Source organism: Bos indicus x Bos taurus, chromosome 8, assembly GCF_003369695.1.
Source record: "Bos indicus x Bos taurus breed Angus x Brahman F1 hybrid chromosome 8, Bos_hybrid_MaternalHap_v2.0, whole genome shotgun sequence".
In the NCBI taxonomy this organism is placed as follows: Eukaryota; Metazoa; Chordata; class Mammalia; order Artiodactyla; family Bovidae; genus Bos; species Bos indicus x Bos taurus.
The window spans coordinates 58,780,263-58,797,554 of NC_040083.1; the positions used below are offsets into that span (position 1 = coordinate 58,780,263).

General features: G+C 40.2%; 1 long non-coding RNA gene across 1 annotated transcript in view; it reads right to left on the minus strand.

Moving 5' to 3' along the window:
• The window catches only part of LOC113897152, an 82,175-nt gene extending 68,245 nt beyond the window's left edge, over positions 1-13,930 (minus strand). The window contains exons 1-2 of the long non-coding RNA XR_003512278.1: positions 13,731-13,930; positions 13,464-13,549 (exon numbers count right to left, since the gene is read on the minus strand). This is a non-coding gene — a long non-coding RNA (uncharacterized LOC113897152). The remainder of the gene's footprint in view (positions 1-13,463; positions 13,550-13,730) is intronic.
• Between the last annotated feature and the right edge of the window lie 3,362 nt (positions 13,931-17,292).

A 17,292-nucleotide genomic window follows, 5' to 3' on the forward strand; every position in this document is an offset into this window, starting at 1 on the left:
AGTAACCTGGTGAAAGGGAACAGGATAAGAATCTGGGCTACTGATTTAGAAGAGCCATCATTCTCTCCACCAAATAATTCCAAGAATATATACAAACCCCAAAGCATAACTAGAACAAGGCTGAAAGCACAATTTTTAAAAAACTTTCAGCCTCAGCAACAAGCTGGAGAAGGCAATGGCACCCCACTCCAGTACTCTTGCCTGGAAAAATCCCATGGACGGAGAAGCCTGGTAGGCTACAGTCCATGGGGTCGCTAAGAGTCGGACATGACTGAGCGACTTCACTTTCACTTTTCACTTTCATGCATTGGAGAAGGAAATGGCAACCCACTCCAGTGTTCTTGCCTGGAGAATTCCATGGACAGAGGAGCCTGGTGGGCTTCCGTCTATAGGGTCGCACAGAGTCAGAGACGACTGAAGCGACTTAGCAGCAGCAGCAGGCTACCAGATCCCATATGTGGGACACAGAGAAAGAACTAACCATGTGGAAAATCACAGGGCACATGCACAGAGTATGGGACGGGGCGGGGGGCGTCACCAGAGGAAGGACATACCTCCACCCAAATTTCCTAACTCTAAACCTAGTGCAGCACGTCACAGGATCTTAAACAGGGCCATGTCAACCACATGTATTTTTTTTAATTGGAGGATAATTGCTTTAGAATGTTGTGTTGGTTTCTGTCATACAACAATGTGAACCAGCCACAAGCGTGTGTGTGTGTGTGTGTGTGTGTGTCCCCTCCCTTTCGAACCTCCCTCCCACCCCATCATCCCACCCCTCTAGGTTGTCACAGAGCATGACATTAAGCTTCCTGCATCATATAGCAAATTTCCACTGGCTATCTGTTTTACATATGGTAATGTTTATGTTTCAATGCTACTTTCTCAGTTTGTCCTACCCTTTCCTTCCCCCACTGTGTCCACAAGTCTTTGCTCTATGTCTGCATCTCTATTACTGCCCTGCACATTGATTCATCAGTGCCACTTTTCTAGATCCCATATATATGTGTTAATACACAATATTAGTTTTTCTCTGACTTATTTTACTCTGTATGATAGGCACTAGGTTCATCCACCTCACTAAAACTGACTCCAATTCGTTCCTGTCCATGGCTAAGTAATAGTCCATTGTGTATATGTGTACCATGATTTCTTTATCCATTCATCTGTTGATGAATATCTAGGTGGCTTCCATGTCCTAGCTATTGTAAATAGTGCTACAGTGAACATTGGGGTACATGTGTCTTTTAGAATTGCGGTTTTCTCAGGGTATATGCCAGTAATGGGACAGCTGGGTCACATGGTGGTTTTGTTCCTAGAGTTTTTAAGGAATCTCCATATTGTTCTCCATCATGGCTGCATCAATTACCTATTCCCGCCAATAGTACAAGAGGTCCCTTTTTTCCACACCCTCTCCAGCATCCACTCCAGCATTTATTGTTTGTGGATTTTTTGATGATAGCCATTCTGACCGGTGGTGAGGTGATACCTCATTACAATTCTGATTTGCATGTCTCTAATAATGAGCGATGTTGAGCATCTTTTCATGTGTTTATTGGCCATCTGTATTATTTCTTTAAAGAATTGTCTGTTAGGTCTTCTGCCCAATTTTTAATTGGGTTGTTAGTTTTTCTGATATTGAGCTGCATGAGCTGCTTATATATTTTGGAGATTAATCCTTTATCACTTGCTTCATTTGAAATTCTTTTCTTCCATTCTGAGAGTTCTTTTTTATCTTGTTTAGTTTCCTTTGCTGTGCAAAAGCTTTTAAGTTCAGTTAGGTCCCATGTCTTTATTTTTATTTTCATTATTCTAGGAGGTAGGTGAAAAAGGATCTTGCTGAAATTCATGTCAAAGAGTGTTCTGCCTATGCTTTCCTCTAAGAGTTTTATAGTTTCTGGCCTTACATTGGGTATTTAATCCATTTTGAGTTTTTTGTGTGTATGGTGTTAGGAAGCATCCTAATTTCAATCTTTAACACGTAGCTGTCCAGTTTTTCCAGCACCACTCATTGAAGAGACTGTTTTTTCTCCATAATGTGTTCTTGCTGCCTTTGTCAAAGATAAGATGCCCATAGGTTCATGGTCAACCACATACATTTTTTAAATGGTTCATCTGTCTCAACAGAACTCAAAGCATCTTGCCTATCCTGCACAGTGGTATCCCAGCATTGCAATATGGTTCTTCTATAATAAGAGTTTTCATTTGGAAATCAGTTTCTAAAAAACTATTCCATTGGTTTTCACTTTCAAGCTCTCTTTGGATTAGACAAGGGCCAATAAGTCAAAGTTCAGTGAAGTAGAGAGGAATGAACCTGGCTTTCAAGAAGAGTGACCTTCACAAACTATATGTCAGATCACACATGTGCACACAGACACACATCTGCAGGCTGGCTGACCTAGGGAAGGAGTTAATCTACAGATAAAAGGAAAATCCATGTTCTATTTGTCCATGTTATTAGATGGACTCAGTTATATCTGTGTGTGTACATGCACATAAACATGTCTATGTGTATACATATAAATGTATATATGCAAGAATATTCTATGTATATATGTACATGTATATGATACGTATATATGCCATGCTCTCTAGCAACTGAACCAGTATCTTTTCATGAATTAAATTGAAATGAACTTTCAACTTTGGTATCTTGAAGGATATAACAGGGAACCACAAATTTACAAAAATACCCATTGTGAAGAGGGTAATCAATCTGTTCTAACATTTCTGGTTATCAAAATAAGAACTCTTTAGATGAGAAAAAATAAATGATAATTTGCATATTTTCAATGCCTTTTTCAGATTATGCAAATTTTGGAAGTCAAGACAGTACTTTTTCCTGGTTCTGAGAGGTATTACTCATATACCCCATTGTGAAGAAGTGGAAGGAACATACATGCAGCTACAGTTTTGACCATAATGGCAAACTGGGCATCAGTAAGATCACGTTACCAAGAAAAGATGACACCTGATCACAAAGTCTTTCCTTACGCACCCTGTGTAGAACTATACCTCTCCCAAACTTTATTTTTTTAATTTGCTTTTCATCCAATTCCCTCCTTTGGGATGTAAGTTCCTTTCAGCCTAGGATTTAGCCAACTTTGTTTATTGTGCATCCACAGTCCTACAACAGCACATGACTCACAGGAAGACTCAGGAAGTGCTGCTGCATAAGCGAATCTGTCATCTCGGGCTCTAAATTTGGTTTGGTTGATCTCACTGGGTAAATATATATCTAAGTTATTTGTCAGTCTTCCTTTCCCCAATTTAGGCCTTAGCCAGAACAGAGGAGGACTATTCTATACACACGCCCCTACTTATATACACATGTATCATACCAAGAGAAAAAGCAAGACCTGTGTATGCATGCATGCTGTGCTTAGTCCCTCAGTCATGTACAACTCTTTGTGACCCCATGGACTGTAGTCCGCCAGGCTCCTCTGTCCGTGGGATTCTCCAGGCAAGAGTACTGGAGTGGGTTGCCATGCCCTCCTCCAGGGGATCTTCCCAACCCAGGGGTCGAACCCAGGTCTCCTGCATTGCAGGTGGATTCTTTACCACCTAAGCCACCTGGGAAGCCCATGTATCATACAGAAAGAAAGAGCAAGACCTGTGTATGTGTGTATATAATCCCTATAGAAAATAGAATCAAGCTAAAGAAGGTCTTCTTCCCATTATTCACTGAAAAAGGAACCATACCCAGGGTGGCACCTGTATTTCCTCAAAGTCATCCTTGCAAAGTCTCATGAGGAAACTTGGCTTCCCCACTGCAGCAGCCCCAGCCAGCACAATCTTGTGAGGCTTCTGTGAACCACAGCATTTGTGGTTATCATCCACCATCCGTTTAGGGAAAGAAAGCCACCATGGATGACAAAGGTAGTGTCAGCTTTCTTCCTAGTAAGTTATGTGGCTCAAAAATTAAGTGTTCATGAATACAAGTGCCTGCAAAACCAACTACCTGTGATGAAAGAGCTAAGATGAGCTTTCTTGAAGAGCTAACAGCGCTGTCTTCACTGGCAGATCCCAGGGCTTCCAACCCAGGATGGAAGCTGCACCTTCTGATCCATACATCTCTTCATCCCTTATATTCAGGAAGCTTTTTTTTTTTTTAATTTTTAGTCAGCTATTATAAAACAGTCTTTCATTACACATATATATCACAAAGTAAAAAGAAGAAATATATGTACCTGAATCTACAGTCAATGATGTTATGGAACAAAATGGCCCCAAAAGGAAACCTGTGAGTTTTGCCTAACTTGGTAGAGAAAAACACACTCCTGTGTTTCATATGTATAACCTTTAAAACAATGCCCATGACAGATAAAGGTCAAACAGGATGATACATGCTTTTCTACTGAAGATGGAACCTAGGTGAGCAGTGATTTAAGGGCTTATGTCTGTGTCTCAAAATCACCTTCAAAACTCTCCTGCAAACCCTGTGATCTCTGGAATCCCCTCTGGTGCTGGTACTCCACCTCTGAGTCCTACTCATTGTAGTCTCTCAGGGTAGACAGCCTACTGTCAAAGCAGTTTTTGGGCAGGGTGTCAATGTCACAATTCATCCTCTGCATGGGATCCCAGAGGGCCAGAGAGCCACAGTCCTCACCCATGCAGGGAGACAGAATGACCTGGTGACAAAGGAGAGGACTTTTGTACCTGAAGGCTGGCAATGTTGAAGACAACACAGCAGTGAAATCAGACAGCAAGGGAATCAAGAAGACTGACGTTTTCATTCTTGCCAAGAGCCACAGTGTATTCCATGATTAAGCATCAGGGGAAATAAAATGCTCAGAGCAATATCAGTTCATTCTATGCAACAATCAATTAAGATAAAGACATTTAAATCAAGCAATTAATAAAATAAACTATTTTTTTAATTACCTTCTTTATTTCCTGATACAAAAAGAATTAGAATGTCCAGGACATAAATGCAATCTCAAATTGTGTAAGAAAAAGGCACACAGAACATATGAACCTTTCTCCTCTAATGTGATCAGACCATATTCTGAACAGCTATCCATTTCTGGATATTATTTCTACTGAAAAGGGATGCCGAGAACCTGGATAAGAAACTCAACTGATGACATGACACTTAAAGCCCTCAGGTCAGTGCACTGAGTTTAAATTGTAATGGTTTCTCTCTCCAAATACCTGAAGAGCTGACACAGAAAGAATACACTGCCTCAGGCTGCACAAGACAAAATAAGGGTCAACTGAACCTTTCTGGAGTCACATCTCTAATCAACATGGTAAGAACAGCAGGCAATTAGAAATGCAGCTCTGGAATGGTTTGACATCTGAGATGAGTTTTCTGCCACTAAGTGGTGACGTGTGTGGAAGACTCCTAAGGGAGAGACTTAACAGGGAGGTGCCTCACACAGAGGCTGGAACTCCTAACTTCTAGAGTTGGGAAATTCTAACATTTTATAAGTGAGAGAGAAGTTAATATCAAAGAGGAGAATAAAAGAATCAAAGAAACTGCATTTTTTAAATTTACTTTTGCTTTTCCATTTGATTCCCATAATTAAGTTTATATTGAAATAAAAACAATGGCTACAACTTATTTAGTCCCCAGTACACACTGGGCACCATCCTAATCAGCTGGCATACATGACGTCATCAGAAAGAGGCGGGGTACACAGGTCTCCAGATATAATAGTAAGACATGGGTGTTATTAGAGAAGAGAGGGTAAATTAGTTCATTGGTATCTTTTCTTTTAGAATCCATACATAAGTGGTATCAAATGATATTTGTCTTTCTCTGTGTGACTTCCTTCACTTGACACGATAATCTCCAGACTCATTGACTTAGGGAATGAATTTATGGCTACCAGGGAGGGGTAAGGATGGAGGGGAGGGATAGACTGGGAGTTTCGGATTGGTATGTATATACTGCTGCATTTAAAACAGATATACAGTCCAGGTTCGATGCATGATACAGGATGCTTGGGGCTGGTGCACTGGGATGACCCAGAGGGATGGTATGGGGAGGGAGGTGGGAGGGGGTTTAGGATGGGGAACATGTGTACACCCGTGGCGGATTCATGTTGATGTATGACAAAACGAATGCAATATTGTAAAGTAATTAGCCTCCTATTAAAATAAATAAATTTATATTAAAAAAAGGAAATATTTTACTTCAGGAAGCTCTGGAAACAATGTTTTGATATTTTGTTTCATTTCAGTTATTCTTCCCATGGATTATTTTTATACTTATTAAATTCAGAGTCAAAGGAAAAAAACAGATATACAAAAAGGACCTACTGTACAGCACAGAGAACTCTGCTTAATATTCTGTAATAACCTAAATGGGAAAAGAATTTGAAAAAGAACAGGTACCCATATATGTATAACTGAATCCCTGTGCTGTACACCTGAAACTAACACAACATTGTCAATCAACTATATTCCAACATAAAATACATTTTTTACAAAGTAATAAAGTAAAAATAAGCTAAAAAATAAAAGAGGGTAATCTTAAATATAAGCCGTATAAATCTAAGTCAAAAGTATTTTGGTGCCATTAGCTAATGTTTAAAATTAACTAAAAGGGTAATGTAACCACCAAACTCTCTCTAAATATACTGCTCAATTTTAAAGTCTTCATCCCGGAACAGGAATTTCATATCATCTCTCAATCTACCTAGCTAACTCCATGTGTGCAAGTTTCTGTACATTTTTTCTGTTAGTCTCATCATTTATGAAACTCTCTTTCTGAAACTGATTTTAGATCAATCTGTAAGAAACCTAAGGAAGTCATTCTACTACAATATAGTACAAATTCAGCTCCATGTCATTACTAGTCAGAATTTTATTTTTTTTAATCTATTCATATTTTTGATAGGGAATGAAGGAGAAAAAATCCTGAATTGAAAAATCAACTCTATTAATATATAGAATCTAAATTAATAATATAGCTATAGATCAGATTTTCTCAAACTCAAATTATATAAATACCCTTTTAAAAGTAAACTATTCTTATCTGCCCAAAGAGTACTTTCATTATAATTAAATACATAAAAACATAAAATAAGTTATATTTTTGCTAGCGTTCTTAGAAAAAGCACAAAACTAAAACAAACATACAAGTTAAAACCCAGTAAGTCCACAAAAGAAATAAAATTAAACTTACAAGATGCTTTTAAGTTTTTTAAAATTTTATTGTAGCAGTGGAAACAGTGTCAGACTTTATTTTTGGGGGGGGCTCCAAAATCACCGCAGATGGTGATTGCAGCCATGAAATTAAAAGACGCTTACTCCTTGGAAGGAAAGTTATGACCAACCTAGATAGCATATTCAAAAGCAGAGACATTACTTTGCCAACAAAGGTCCGTCTAGTCAAGGCTATGGTTTTTCCTGTGGTCATGTATGGATGTGAGAGTTGGACTGTGAAGAAGGCTGAGCGCTGAAGAATTGATGCTTTGAACTGTGGTGTTGGAAAAGACTCTTGAGAGTCCCTTGGACTGCAAGGAGATCCAACCAGTCCATTCTGAAGGAGATCAGCCCTGGGATTTCTTTGGAAGGAATGATGCTAAAGCTGAAACTCCAGTACTTTGGCCACCTCATGCGAAGAGTTGACTCATTGGAAAAGACTCTGATGCTGGGAGGGATTGGGGGCAGGAGGAGAAGGGGACGACAGAGGATGAGATGGCTGGATGGCATCACTGACTCGATGGACGTGAGTCTGAGTGAACTCTGGGAGTTGGTGATGGACAGGGAGGCCTGGAGTGCTGTGATTCATGGGGTCACAAAGAGTTGGACATGACTGAGTGACTGAACTGAACTGAACTGATATATATTATATAAATGATAGGTATACAATATAATGACTCACAATTTTTAAAGGTTATACTTCATTTATAGTGGCTTCCTTCATAGCTCAGTTGGTAAAGAATCTGCCTGCAATGCAGGAGACCTGGGTTCGATCCCTGGGTTGGGAAGATCCCCTGGAGAAGGGAAAGGCTACCCACTCCAGTATTCTGGCCTGGAGAATTCCGTGGACTATACAGCTGCAAAGAGTTGGACACAACTGAGTGACGTTCACTTTCCATTTACAGTTATTGTAAATATTGGCTATATTCTCCATGTTGTACAATATATCCTTGTAGCTTATTTTATAACCAGCAGTTTGCACCTTTTAATCCTGCCCCTATATTGCCCCTCCTCCCTCCCCTCTCCCCATGGGTAGCCACTAGTTTGTTCTCTATATCAGTGAGTCTGCTTCTTTTTTGTTACGTCCACTAGTTTCTTGTATTTTTTGGATTTCACATATAAGTGATATCATATAGATTTTGTCTTTCTCTGTCTGACTTATTTCACTTAGCATAATGTCCTCCAAGTCCATCCATGTTACTGCAAATGGCAAAATTTCATTCTTTTTATGGCTGAGTAATTTTCCATTCTATATATATTTACATTCCCACCAATAGTATATCAGGGGTCCCTTTTCTCTAGATCCTAACATTTTTTATTTGTGGTATTTTTGATGACAGCCATTCTGACAGGTGTGAGGAGATAGCTCACTGTGGTTTTGACTTGCATTTCCCTGATGATTAGTAATGTTGAGTACCTTTTCATGTGCCGAATGGCCATCTACATTTATTCTTTGTAAAAATGTCTATTCAGTTCTTTACCCATTTTTTATCAGGTTGTTTGTTTTTTTGATGTTGAGTTAAATGAGCTGTTTATATACATTGAATATTAACCCCTTACACATGCTAAGTCACTCCAGTGGTGCCTAACTCTCTGCAACCCTATGGACTATAGCCTGCTAGGCTCCTCTGTCCATGGGATTCTCTAGGCAAGAATACTGGAGTGGGTTGCCATGCCCTTCTACAGGGAATCTTTTCAACCCAGGGACTGAACCCACATCTCTTACATCTCCTGAATTGGCAGGTGGGTTCTTTACCACTAGAGCCACCCCTTATAAGTTATACCATTTCCAAATATTTTCTCTCATTCAGTAGGTTGCCTTTTTGTTTTGTGTGTGGTTTCCTTTGCTATTCAAAAGCTTTTAAGTTTGTTTCTTTAAAAAGGAAGAAGAAATCATTGGAGGCTTCCAGTTCAGTGTGGTGGATAGAACACATGAATTTGTCTTCTTTCCCTTGTGAGATCATTAATATGGAATTCCAAAGGAAATAAACCAATAAAATTTAAAAGAATGGGAGAGGAGTCCATCAGCAGTCAAGTGACCTAACACATTGCTAGAAAAAGGAAACTGGATGGCAATGTGCTAACAAAGGGAGGAGGGTTGGGGAAAAGGAGATCCAAAAGATGTGTGTGGAAGATTCTGCTGTAGAGCAAAGAAGAAACAAATGGTCATGTAGAACCCCAGAAAGTGAGAAGGAGTGTTGAAAATAGAGACTCAAATTGTATAGTAAGGCACACTGCCTCTCCAGCCCATACCTGCTCTTACTCTATAGAAGAGCAGATAAGCCAGAGCTGATTCCACAAGAATTGATGCTTTTAAAATGTGGTGTTGGGAGAAGATTCTTGAGAGTCCCTTGAACTGCAAGGAGATCAAACCAGTCAATCCTAAAGGAAATCAGTCCTGAATATTCATTGGAAGTACTGAAGCTGAAGCTCCAATACTTTGGCCACCTGATGTGAAGAACTGACTCATTAGAAAAGACCCTGATGCTGGGAAAGATTGAAGGCAGGAGAAGAAGGGGCCGACAGAGAATGAGATGGTTGGATGGCATCACCGACTCAATGGACATGAGTTTGAGAAGACTGAAGGCAGGAGAAGAAGGGGCCAACAGAGGATGAGATGGTTGGATGGCATCACCGACTCAATGGGCATGAGTTTGAGCAAGCACTGGGAGTTGGTGGCACACAGGGAAGCCTGGCATGCTGCAGTCCATGAGGTCACAAAGAGTCAGACATGACTGAGTGACTGAACTGACTGATTTCAAAAGCAGCAAAACATTGTTTGTCTTTTTAAAAAATAACTGAATGATTCCCCAAAGGAAAGCTAAGGCTTCTCTTTGAACATCTATGCCCCATGCGCCTAGTAATCAAGGTCACAGCTTCACGCACAGAGCTCTGAGGAAGATGATCTTTCAAGGAGACACCTTGAGCTAAACAGATCTATTTGCCTAGTTAGACAGGAATCTGTATAGTACTTTACAGCCAATAAGAGGCTCTCACATGAATCATCTTTGACTCTCGCACAACCTATCAGGCAGGCAGGAAGTCAGGAACAAGCAAGAAAGCACTAATTGTGTAAAGAGAAAGACAACCCATTGCTCATTAGCTGAGGGACTTTGAACAAGTTATTAAACATGTAACTCTGTCTTCAGCTATAAAAGAGGAAAATTTGTACCTTCCTCAGGGAAAGTTTGAGAATTTTATTTTTTTAATTATGAAAAACAGCATAATTAACTACAGTCAATAAAATGTCAATTATGGTAAGATAGGACAGTTTATTATTAATCCCTTTTTACAGATGAGACATTAACAAACAGAATGATGAAAACAACTGTCTCACATGTTACAGGCAAAAATTAGCATAGTCTTAATAAGGACTCTGGTCTTGTCACCCCTGACTCTTACTGTTAAGTGCCTATATGGTCTTCATCATATGCTGTATCAAGGCAAGAAATTCTGTGTTCTCTTGCAAACATTCTCTTAGTCTAAAGATTTGGGATGATGTTGAAATAAGTAAAAAGTGTCTAGGAGCACCAGTGACTCTAGCATAAAGCAAAGAATTGGTTCAAATTCTGTAATAAAAGCATAGTATGTATAGTCTAATGACCTCTGGAAATCAGATATAAGGTTGACATTTATAATTTTCCAAGGAGGATACTGGGAAGAATTTTTAAAAATTCCAGAGGTTTAGATGGCAATAGCCCACGAAATGTACTTAATTGTCAAAACTCATTCAGTATGAACACTGGAAAGAGCACTAAAGATTATATTATGAACAACTGGGAAAGCAAAGTGAGGTACCCAAATTTTACAATGCCACTTTCAGGGATGATTATTTTTTAAGCACCCATTTTCATTTTAGCTGAGATATTTCCATTAGTTATAGAGAAAATCCACATGCAGAAAGTGAATCCAGTTCTGTGCCAGAGCCAATGTGTACCAGCAAGTGACAGCCTATTTATTTTAAGCATCTCTTCCCCAACTCTACATTCAGTGATGTCAGCTTGGTAGCTTGAAATCAGAAATGGTGGAGTAATTATTCCATGGAAATTGTCAAATACTACAAATTCCTCCTTCCTTTCTCCCTCTCTGCAGAGCCTGTTGGTAAACATCTACCAGCACAGCAGAATGAAACCAACCTACTCATGAGAAACCAAACAGAGCAAAGGCCAAAACCAATCACGCTTTTGCTTTCACTTCAACAGGTTCTCTCCCACTTCTTGCTGATCAGGGATCCTCTAGATCTGGAACTTTCACAGGGAAAAGAAATATTCTTTTCATTTAATAAATATTCACTGAATACATGTACCTCGCAGTAAGCTGGGTGTAGGGCTACATGACTAGGAAAGACGGTGTCCCTGCTGTCATGAGCAGACAGTCCACTGGACACCTAGGGCCTAAGGGTAGTTGGTTGGTAAAGACAATAAAAGAAAACTGAGGTCTGATGGACAACTGTTCAAGGGTTCAGAAATATCTATTCAATTCAGTTCAGTTCAGTTCAGTCGCTCAGTCGTGTCCGACTCTTTGCGACCCCATGAATCGCAGCAAGCCAGGCCTCCCTGTCCATCACCATCTCCTGGAGTTCATTCAAACTCACGTCCATCGAGTCAGAGATGCCATCCAGCCATCTCATCCTCTAGCATCCCCTTCTCCTCCTGTCCCCAATCCCTCCCAGCATCAGAGTCTTTTCCAATGAGTCAATTTTTCGCATGAGGTGGCCAGAGTATTGGGGTTTCAGCTTTAGCATCATTCCTTCCAAAGAATACCCAGGACTGATCTCCTTTAGAATGGACTGGTTGGATCTCCTTGCAGTCCAAGGGACTCTCAAGAGTCTTCTCCAGCACCACAGTTCAAAAGTATCAGTTCTTCGGCACTCAGCTTTCTTCACAGTCCAACTCTCACATCCATACATGACTACTGGAAAAACCATAGCCTTGACTAGACGGACCCTTGTTGGCAAAGTAATGTCTCTGCTTTTCAATATGCTCTCTAGGTTGGTCATAACTTTCCTTCCAAGGAGTAAGAATCTTTTAATTTCATGGATGCAATCACCATCTGCAGTGATTTTGGAGCCCAAAAAATAAAGTCTGACACTGTTTCCACTGTTTCCCCATCTATTTCCCATGAAGTGATGGGACCAGATGCCATGATCTTAGTTTTCTGAATGTTGAGCTTTAAGCCTACTTTTTCACTCTCCTCTTTCACTTTCATCAAGAGGCGTTTTAGTTCCTCTTCACTTTCTGCCATAAGGGTGGTGTCATCTGCATATCTGAGGTTATTGATATTTCTCCCAGCAATCTTTATTCCAGCTTGTGCTTCTTCCAGCCCAGCGTTTGTCGTGATGTACTCTGCATAGAAGTTAAATAAGCAGGGTGACAATATACAGCCTTGACGTACTCCTTTTCCTATTTGGAACCAGTCTGTTGTTCCATGTCCAGTTCTAACTGTTGCTTCCTGACCTGCATATAGGTTTCTATCACACCTATGCAAAAGGTAGGCTGGTACCCCAATGTTCATTGCAGCACTATCTATAATAGCTAGGACATGGAAGCAACCTAGATGTCCATCAACAGATGCATATATAAGCCATGGCATGTGTGTGTGTGTGTGTGTGTGTGTGTGTGTATATAAAACGGATTATTACTCAGCCATAAAAAGGAATGAATTTGAGTCAGTGCTAATGAGGTGGATGAATCTAGAACCTATTATACAGAGTGAAGTAAGTCAGAAAGTGAAAAATAAATATTGTATATTAACACATATGCATGAAATCTAGAAAGATGATACTGATGAACCTATTTGCAGGGCAGCAATGGAGATGCAGACATAGAGAACAGACTCGTAGACATGGTGCAGAAGGAGAGAGTGGGACAAATGGAGAGTATCATGGAAATATATACATTACCATATATAAAATAGATAGCCATTGAGAATTTGCTGTATGAGTCGGGGAACTCAAACTGGGGCTCTGTGACAACCTAGAAGGGTGAGATAGGGTGGGAGGGAGGTTCAAGAGGGAGGGGATATATGTTTGCCTATGGCTGATTCATGTTGATGTATGACAGAAACCAACACAATATTATAAAGCAATCATCCTTCAATTAAAAATAAATACTTTTTTTTAAATGGTAGTCTTCCCTTAGAAACAGAAAAAGAAATTAGAGGCCTTTAAATTTTTTTTCTTGCCAGGGAGTCCAATTTGATTCTGAAATCTGATCCATCCACTGCTTCAATATGATTACATATGTTTTAGGTTGCTAATAATTCATACACACTGAAATATCCTCAGAGTCCAGCTGCCCTGTACCTACCTTTTTGAGTTTCTTTATCATCACTGTAGATATGTCAGTTCTGTTTTATACAGGTCACTGAGGGCTTCCTCAGCTTTGCATTTTTCCTGAAAGAAAAAGATTTTTTTTAAATAAATTCTTCAAAACTATGTAGGTGAGAAACATATTGTGTCAAACTAAGGCTGATGCCAAGTCTCCTACAGAGATAGTTTTCCAGTCTTTCTGTTTAATGCAAAGAGAGACCAAAAAAATATCAAACTAAAATTAAAAAAAAAGAAATTTTCTTACAGTTTTCTTGAACACATTTCTTCTTTAAAACAAAATGCTGTTGATATCTTCAATTTTGACATTTCAATGGTTAAAACCCTTTGAGAGTGTCTTGGTCTCATTCAGTGATGCCTGGGGTGTATTAATATTTTCCACAAGGTAGAAGTTTCCTGAGTTACACTTCACTGCTCATCAACTTTGCACTTCACTGCTTCCCCATAAACCTGCAGGAAAGTTTAATTACTTTTTCATTTGATTTTCTGAAGAACCGAAGGGTGATTTTCTGAAATGTTATTTTAAAAAGAAAGTAGCCAAAAATCCTATTAAGACCTGACTTTTTCACATTATACCAGGATCAGTTGCCCTGAAAACTAGTCCACTTTTAAGCTCCCAGAGCTACACCTCACTAAAACAGCACACAATCTTCAGATTTGCAAACACTATGTCCTGAAGTAATCTGACCTCAAACCTCAGGAAAGCTAAGAAAAGAAAAGTCAGTCTTGGGCTTCCCAGGTGGCTCAGTGGTAAAAAGAAAAATCCACCTGCTGATGCAGGAGACATTGGTTTGCTCCCTGGTCCAGGAAGATCCCACATGCTGTGGAGCAACTAAGCCCACGCACCCATGTGCTCTAGAGCCTGGGAGCCACAACCACTGAACCCACGTGCCACACCCTAGAGCCCAAGCTCCTCAACAAAAGAAGCCACCACAATGAGAAGCCTGTGCGTTGCAACAAAGAGTAGCCCCCCCTCTCCGCAACTAGAGAAAAGCCTGCACAGCAATGAAGACCCAGCTATTGATTAATGAAATTATTTTTTTAAGTCAGTCTTAATTGATTCATCACTTAATTCACTGGTTCATCAGATAAGGAAAAGGCAATTTCAATCAACTGTGTATTTACATTTATCTCAGTTTACATTTTTCATCCCAATCCTTTATTCTTCCGTGGTTTCCAGTTCTGGGTCCCTGAGGTATGAGTTGCCCTCTCTCACCTGTGTGGATAACATCCTTCTGGGGCAGTACAACTGGTTTAAAAGCTACTAATCAAAACAGAAATAAATGCAGAGTGGTTTCTTTAAAAGCAAGTGGTGCTAAAGAAGAAGCTGTAATAAAGTTAGTACAGTAATCTTGAATGGACAAGGAGAACCCACAAAGTGGTAGTATCTGTTTCCCTCCACGTACAGTTTCTGTAGCATTTTCTCAAGACTCAGAAAAAAAAAAAAAAAGCATTAAAAATAATTTCAGTGACCAACCATTGCACTGAGGGCCCAAGACACAGAAGCAAGCCCGAATCTTGCCAGACTCTTGTGGCTTCATATCAGCATAATACTATGCCCACTCTGGCCAGACAACTACTTCTCACATGTATTAGTGATACTATAAATCCATGTTTCGTGTTGACCTTTTGAAATGGCATGATTTCTATAAAGGTAATTTAGAACTACAGTGTCTACTTTGGCGAACTTTCAAAATGAACAAAAGAGGGAAAGGAGTTAAAATATACATCAAAATGGAAAAGGAATAAAATGGTTAAAAATAATAATAATGATTTCAAAATGACAGCAGTACTCCAGTCATCTGAAATTCATGTATTTGGTACCATGAAGAATCCAAAAGCAGACTGAAAATCAAGAAAGAATGAACAGCAGCCTGTGAGATATCCCTCCTTGGCACAGGAATAACAGGGATTAAAATACAATTCTAGTATACCTGATCATTTTGCTTTCTGAGTTTTCAGGTACCCAGGAAGGAAAGAAGGATTGACCATCATAAATTGTAACACAGTAGCCTGACAGCAAGAACACAAATGAAAATGCACACAAGAACTCAAAAAGCCAAGCTGAACTACCATCCCCACAAATCCTGGGGATATCACTATACCACAGCCCAGGATGAAACTCAGCTTCATAATGATGACCCTAAGTATACAAGGAAAGCTGAAGTTATTTTAACAGTTATTAAAAGCAAGGCATCGAGTGACTCCATATGTTTACCAAAAGATGTATGATGGACTGCCCATGGCAGCACTATATGCAACAACCACAAAGTACCAAGTACCCAAATGGCCATGAACAGTAAAATGGATAAATGAATTGTGGTATCTTCACCCAATGAATATCTATAGCAATGGAAATGAAAGATCTACAAAAGTTCACAAGCAACAGTTTTGAATGCTAGAAGCCAAACCCATGTAGTAAGAAAAAGAACAGGCAAGAGCTTGTGCACGGGGACAGAGAAGGGCTATAGTGATGGGAAGGGAGCATGGGGGCTTCTAGTAACATGCTGTTTCCTGATCTGGGTGCTGAGTATGCAAGTATGCAAATCTTTCCATCTGGAAAGACTAGGCAAGCTGTACCCCAACTCTCTGTCCTTTTCTCTATGTGCATTTGTCTCTGAAGAACACATTCACAAAATATTACACAATATACTTGGAAATATAAATTTCTTATCTTCATGGTAAATCCAATCATGAATACAGATTTCAAGTAACCAGAGGCAACCCTCTGCAAAATCTGAAGTGCATGATTTATCTTTCCTACCTCAGTTCCACATTCTCTTTCTAGGGCTCTTCTACTTTTTGAAAAGCAACTCCCAACCAAGTGTGGTCACACACCACACCCTCATTTCTCATTTCCTCAGGAGAGTTTAACACACAAATCTCCAAAGATGCTTCAGTAGGTCTGTGGCAGGACCTAAAGCCTGCATGCCTAGAAAAGCTCCCTGCTGTTGCTGCTGCTGCTGCTGCTGCTGCTAAGTCGCTTCAGTCGTGTCCGACTCTGTGCGACCCCATAGACAGCAGCCCACTGGGCTCCCCCATCCCTGGGATGCTCCAGGCAAGAACACTGGAGTGGGTTGCCATTTCCTTCTCCATGCATGAAAGTGAAAAGTGAAAGTGAAGTTGCTCAGTCGTGTCCGACTCTTAGCGACCCCATGAACTGCAGCCTACCAGGCTCCTCCGTCCATGGGATTTTCCAGGCAAGAGTTCTAGAGTGGGTTGCCATTGCCTTCTCCCAGAAAAGCTCCCAGGGGTGGCTAATACTACTGGTCTTCAGAGCCTGACAAAAGATGCAACTTAAAACCAGTGTCTGCCAAGCTCCTGGGACCTGAGGAATGCCCCATCCCAGGAATCTGAGCATAGACACTTTAGGACTCATATCTGTTACAACATTCTGGGCATCCCTATGCCTCTCTAACTGCATCCCTGTTCAGTCAGTTCACTTCAGCTGCTCAGTCATGTCCAACTCTTTGCGACCCCATGGACTGCAGCACACCAGGCTTCCCTGTCCTTCAACCATCTCCTGGAGCTAGCTCAAACTCAGTCAATAGAGTGGGTGATGCCACCCAACCATCTCATCTTCTGTCATCCCCTACTCCTGCCTTCAATCCTTCCCAGCATCAGGGTCTTTTCCAATGAGTCAGTTCTTCACATCAGATGGCCAAAGTATGGGAGTTTCAGCTTCAACATTAGTCCTTCCAATGAATCTTCAGGACTGATTTCCTTTAGGATGTACTGGTTTGATCTCCTTGCTGTCCAAGGGACTCTCAAGAATCTTCTCCAACACCACACTTCAAAAGCATCAATTC